Source organism: Octopus bimaculoides, chromosome 13 (assembly GCF_001194135.2).
Source record: "Octopus bimaculoides isolate UCB-OBI-ISO-001 chromosome 13, ASM119413v2, whole genome shotgun sequence".
In the NCBI taxonomy this organism is placed as follows: domain Eukaryota; kingdom Metazoa; phylum Mollusca; class Cephalopoda; order Octopoda; family Octopodidae; genus Octopus; species Octopus bimaculoides.
Genome location: NC_068993.1, coordinates 2,071,299 through 2,078,432, shown reverse-complemented (window position 1 = coordinate 2,078,432; position 7,134 = coordinate 2,071,299). Strand labels below are relative to the sequence as shown.

General features: G+C 33.2%; 1 long non-coding RNA gene across 1 annotated transcript in view; it reads right to left on the bottom strand.

The window, feature by feature from the left end:
* LOC128249314 (uncharacterized) overlaps positions 1-7,134 on the bottom strand; it is a 283,781-nt gene that overhangs the window by 117,230 nt on the left and 159,417 nt on the right. The window lies entirely within an intron of this gene.

The following is a 7,134-nucleotide window of genomic DNA, read 5'->3' as shown; positions in this document are numbered from 1 at the left end:
TATATATGGATAGATAGATAGAAAGATAGATAGATAGATAGATAGATAGATAGATAGATAGATAGATAGATAGATAGATAGATAGATAGATAGATATACATACATATTTACATATGTCCCCCTTTATCTATATATTTATGCTTTCTCTATCTACCTATATATCTAAATATCTTTGTATATATCTAGTTATCTCATCATCAATTTGTTTATCTCAGTGTAACTATCTTTTTTATCTATCCACCATCGTATCTTTATGCCCGTTGCCATGTCTGTTCATTCATTTGCATTTCTCTTGCTTTCCATCGATCTTTTGATCTGTCTATCGCTCTATATAAGTTATTTATCTACGAATCTATGAACCAATATATTTACTTATATATATATATATATAATAGCGTGTGTGTGTGTGTGTGTGTGTGTGTGTGTGTGTGTGTGTGTGTGTACGTGCGTGTGTATACGAAGAAAACAAAGATAAGTACATGTATATTGAGAGAGACTGGAGATTGACAGAGGAAATAGATATAGGTATGAAAATATCTATATCGATATCAAACCATTTATAAATCTATCTATATCTGTATGTATCTAAATATAAACATATCCATCGATTAATAAGTAGTCGGTATATATTCTCTTCGTCACCATCTTACTTTTAACTAGCGTAAAACTCTAACACTGATTGGTGTTCGATGAATATGTCTGTCTGAACTCCGGTGTTCATCTCGTCATAATGTCATATCAATCTCTATATTTCAGCTTCTCACGTCTATCATCAATTTACTACTCAATGGAATACAGCGACGCAAATTACAGATTAAAAGTAATCGACAAACATCCACGTGATCCCGGCATCTATTACAGATACCTGTATCCCACGAAAGTTCTACCTTACAGCTTTCAGATATACAAAGAATAAAATACTTATAAATTGCCTGCAAATAAGAGGCGTTCGGCATGGCTGGAAACTTTAATTAAATTTTTACGCGATCAGGACAGACTTATGATTAAACAACGTCGGCAAATCTCACTGCTAGAACGATCATTTATGTGGTCAATCTCTTTGCTTGAAATACTAACAAAATATTCCTCAAATTTAAGTCTTTCGTCAGAAAGGATAAAGAATCTTATTGTAAAATACAATCTTATGCACAGACACAATGATGGTCACGGCGGGAACGCAATTTGACAATAAGATTTCTCGTATGTAGTTGTTCTCACGCCGGGTTATTTCACCGTTCTTGTAGATAGGAACAGGATGGAAATTGGTGCTGATTCACACTGCCCTGGTGCGGGTACACTGATGCTTTAATGTACCATCAGCGATGGTGGATCCTGCTTTATATCATCAGGTATAATCTACACGAGATGAATTGCAGGGCGCGAGAACACGTTACAAATATCCACAGGAACGCCGACAGGATTCACCAAGATTATTGCAAAGTTAGACAAGGATAAAACGTGTGTTTTATATTTATTATCAGGATTTGTAAAGCTACACTACATCACTGTATTCACTGAGAAACACACTCGTATACATATACACGCTTGCGATGTGTACATATAATACCTATGAGTGTGTGTGTGTGTTTAAATAATAAATGAACATGAATATACGTATAAATATGAGTAAATATATGTATCTATCTTTGTGCGAGCGAGAGCGGTAGGATGAAAGAGACAGAAAGAAATAGTGTTTACATATATTCATGTAATAATTATATACATGGCTTTATCTAAGTATGTCTGTGCTTAAATCTAAATCATTTCAGATATACGTATGAAGTGTTGCTTCACATCCACAAACACATGCACACACGCACATATACTCATTCACACGCGCACAGTGAAACACACACATACAATCATTCTACTGAGAAAAGACCGTCAAATATACAGCTAGTGTGAATACAACTTTGTCATATAAATCAACACCATTTTTTTCCTGTCATCTCAGAGCCACTGCTTAGCAACTGCTCCAGCAATATGGAAGTTTGTGCACAACTGTACACACAAACACTAAAGACTTTCTTCTAAATCTTTTACCATTTCCATCTTGATATCTTTTCCATTATTTCAATAATATGTTTCCATTCCTCTATCTTTCTAAATTGTTTTTAGCTCTCCTATTCATGTCACCATAATTCCTAGCACCTTATTTTGCTCTTTGTAAACACCTGCACATATACTGTATTTTCTTTTATCTCACTGCATACACACGCACGCATCAACACACACACACCCACATATTTATATACATACATCTATAAGTATACGTGTGTGTGTGTGTATGCATTATAATATATATATATATGACTTTTCCTTTCTGTTTTGCTGTGTATTAGTCCATATAAATGTATGTATCAACCCTAACTGTGTTTATGTACCTGAATACCTCAATATAGATCCATTTAGATTTCTTATATAGCCACTTTCGATGGCGTGTGCGTTGCTCAGGATAAAGCAATCGAAATTTAAGCTGTATATGTATGTATATATATATATATATATATATGTGTGTGTGTGTGTGTGTGTATGTATGTATGTATGTATGTATGTACGTACGTATGTATGTACGTATGCATGTATGCAATGTTTGTACAGTGTTGGAGTGACTCAGGTGAACTATAAAGGAAAAATCTTATGGTTCAATTGCTTTCTCGCCTTGACCACTCTCTCTCTCTCTCTCTCTCTCTCTCTCTCTCTCTCTCTCTCTTATTGTTATAAGGACTTAAGATTTTAACCAGCAATATTCACGAAGATACTTTACATGTGTATTAGGGGTTATCCACACACCATCGTCCTCCACAGATGAGTCTTATAAACTCAGCTGACATGGACCAAAAGAGCAGGACCAGCAGCTGAAAGAGTGAATAAAGATGGAAATATTTCATTATGATGCTTAGTAACTTCTTGGTTAATTTTCTCCACTGACAAACCTAATTTGCATGCAACCATTGGTATATGTTATTGTTAGTACCGATAACAGGAGATAGGAAAGTATTTTCAAAAGCTGAAATGTTAGCAATAAAACTAATAAATAAGATTTGACGATTTGGAAAAATCCACTAGATTTGAGGGATTCATTTTAAAGTGTGGTTATCGACAAGTGATAAAGTATGTTGCCCTGTAAAAATGCATTTTACATATTAAACATTAAAGAAGCCTCATTTTTACATAAATTGCTTTCTCTTGTATACAAAAACAAAAATTATATTTTCGACATGACACTACGCTGTTTACAGGGGTGTCAAAAGTGTGCCATGAGGAGAAAAAGACATCTTTTAGTATAACTATATGCGTATTTCTGTCCCTGAATTTGTTTGAAAATGTAAATTGTAGATAGCTAAATGTGTATGTATGTGCGTAAATGTATACCTATAAATATACGAATGTGCATGTACACAATGGCAGAATTGATAAGAAGAAAGCAACTGAAACGGTAGAATTCAGAACTCATTTCTTTGTAATGTTCTGTTCCTTTTCTTTCATTTATTGTCGGAAATCTTTAATAAAGTATTGCTGAAACTTATCAAAAATTTTGTCAGGAGATACAAAATCTGTACAGCGATGTAACAAATTGAATTACCTCGAAATAGAAATATATCTTCTTTTGAAATAAGCTAAAGTGATTATTTCATCTGAGTAACTGTTTTGTTGTGTTCATGAATGGAACTCAGATTGCTCCTATCACAATTCGTCTTTTTTACAAATTCATAAGTTTCTTCCTAACATCGCTACATTTTCAAATTCTTTATCTCATTTGGTTATCTTAAGTCAATATTCTACATAGCAAAGAATTGATATATTTCAGTTCGGTATGTCTGTTATAGGTCAAAAGAAAACTTATGTAAGACATAGTAATCCAAAATATATTGGTCTTTTGTGAAAGTAAAATTCCATGTTGCTCAGCTATCAATTACATCGAGATAGAATATTTTTATAATAACTAAGATACTTTCACACGAAAGTATACTTGAAAACTTGTGCAATTTAAATGTTCCACTCCGCTTAGAATTTAAGTTTCTCTGAAGCACATAAAGTTTGTTTTTTTTCTTTTCGGCTGAAAATGGTAACTTAATGCACTACATATATTGCTATGTTTTCTCGTCACAACGCTGAGTAGAAAAGCTATTATGATAGTGATTAGCAAAGAACTTTACGTAAAAACCGGTTTCGTCGAGCAACCAGCACTGACATTATATAACCTACTATATTTAATAATATATAGATACTTCTTTTATATTTTCTGTATGAATATATATGCTTCTTGTTCTTGCCATTTACCAAACTTCCAAATATGGTAGATTCCTTGCACCGTTTATTTTTCATATAATGAGAATGTGTCTACTCTGTAGTAAAAACTACTCTACTTTTCCAGTTTTTTTCCCCAGTGTTAGTTTCTTGCAATCGTGTATCTTTACCTTAATTAATATAATTAATACAATCATGCAAAACCCAGTTTAACAAATGACGTCTGTAATTAGTAGAATTTCTGACAAAATCACTGCATTGTATGACACGCCAAATATTCTTTCCCCACTGGAACCAGAATCCACAGTATATACCAAACGAAAGGTTCTCAACAGTGGACCCCAAGGACGCACGTGGCACTCAAGTATCTTTCCGACGGCCCACGACAGTCTTCCCGCTGTAAATATTATAATTTAGTTCTTTTATTGGTGCAACCCACTAAAAAAATCATGCTTTCGATTTGGCCCGGATATTGAAATGGTTCGGAACCACTGCTGTCATACTGTAGAAATTACAAACATTTTCCACAAATATTTGTCGCAGTATTTTGGGCTGGAAATATTTGTAGCAAACCTATGACTTATTGTGTTATTAGAAATGATTTCAAAGTTTAACTCTACGTATCAATAAATATGTTTCACTGATCGCTGATTAAACATTGTCTTTAAATTAAAACGAAACCATATTTGGGGTTGGTGTTGCTTTTTAAGTCAGTGTTTATTATGATTTTAATTATTTTCTGGGTTTGTTTTCACATTCTCGCGTCTATAAATTAGGCACCAGAGTTAGTTTTCTTAACATTGTCTGTGTCTCTCTTTTTGTTTCCTTCCCTAAGCTCCCACATTTTAAGTAAGATGTTTAAATACATTCGGACAAATTTCCCCCCATAAACTAAGCGCTGACTGCAAACCGACGCCATTGATATACACATGTAAAGGATGGGCAGTTAAATAAAATGTGTAAAACATATTTTTGTAAAACTCTTTTGCCAAGATCTTTGGAAAAGGAAACAAACTATATATACATTCATAACATACATGGTATATAAATTCCAAAACTGAAGTAAACAAAAAATAATTTTATTTACGCAAAGAAAGAAACTAAATTTATTTCCAAAAGTAATCTTTATTTATTGCATATATATTACATCTTATTTCACAAAGATGATCCGGAAGAGAAGTGTACTCTGGGAAACAGAAAAACTATACCTCGAGTATTGCTGTCATTCATATAGAATTGTTTTTAACCCTACATCACAAATATTTGACAAACATTGGCAAATAATTATCAATTCTCAGTCAACAGTTTTGTTTTCTTCTCAACTGAAATATCTTGTTATCCGTTGATAATATCAAAGAAACAGTTTATAAAAGGAAGAATAAATCTACAGAAATATAAACAAAACGAACAACAAGCCATACAGAAGTAACATTAAGGTAAGGAAAGAAAATTTAGGAAAAGTTTCAAGATAATTAAAGTTGATATAAATTAATTGTCGCAAACTGTCACACTGTAATCAGATGGAAATTCTATGAGGAATTTAGCTCTTAATATGGTTAAAAAATGTCCCCGACTGAATTATTTCGATGTTATATAAAGTATTTAATTTCAAGCAGCTTTTTGGTGTATTTACATCAACGCCATCGTCATCGACACAGGCAGGTCTGAAACTAGCAACATCGCTATTAATATGAGTGGCATCCTCATCTTCATATTTATTCATTTCTTCACAATGTATATCACCGTCGTGATCATCATCATCATCATCATCATCATCATCATCATCATCCGCGGCAGCAGCAGCAGCATTACTACCAACACCACCGTCAATGACATCGCCGTCGTCATTGGTTTAGATTCAATATCAGCAGCTGAATTATGATTTTCTTTGACGGATTCTGCTTTGTTACTAGCTTTTAGGACAGGTTTCCAGCCAGCACATAACTTATTTTACATCTAATTCCGACATCATTTATTATCTCCGTTGGATACACTATGGAGATCGCTAATGTACTGAAGAAACAGTGAGAGACACATAGCCAAATCTTACAGCGCACTAGAGTTATTGGAGTGTAGATCAGAAAGCAGCACATCAAATGTCAAATCGGACGTGAAAACATTGAACCAAGAATGTGAGTGAGGATTGTAAATGTACAACAGAGAATATTTCATTAAGGGATCGTAATTTTAAGGTTTCATAGAAGTGTGTGACAGGCAGCGGTTGTAATGGTACAAATTTCCAGATGTTATGTGCTTGTCTTTCTCTATCCACAGAGAGATAGTCACTACTAACAAGGTTTTCAATAAACAGGAAAATTCGATTTGCATATGTAACGATGTTTACACCAATGTTAGATTCATACACATTGATACATTAAACAACTTGTTAAGCATAATATAAATGCATGATAGCGAATACTCAATTGAATAAGTACGTGTTTTAGCAAAATACCGAGCTTCGTACAAGGATAAATAAGTAATCGACTTATTCCCAAATAGAAGAATGCTTTTATGAAACAGCCATGTGAAGTTTGTATTACTAGGAACTCTAAATGCAATATATGAAAACAGAAACAGCAAGATGTAAGGTGTCTGATGTATTGAAATTAGACAGACACCAACCGGTATTGTTTTTAAATTTCTACCACGAATTATAATACATTATTCCATTGTACAAAGCAACGCGAGCTAAATATTAAGCAAATAACATTGAGCATACATATTTTAAATTTCTAATTCATTTGTGAAACGAAATATAATGGAAACATATGAAAGCTATCCAAAATCAGACTGTATTTTATGCATATATATATGTGTGTATATGTATGTGTGAGTGTCTCACACACACACATATCTATCTATCTAACTATAAGATCGGAAGAG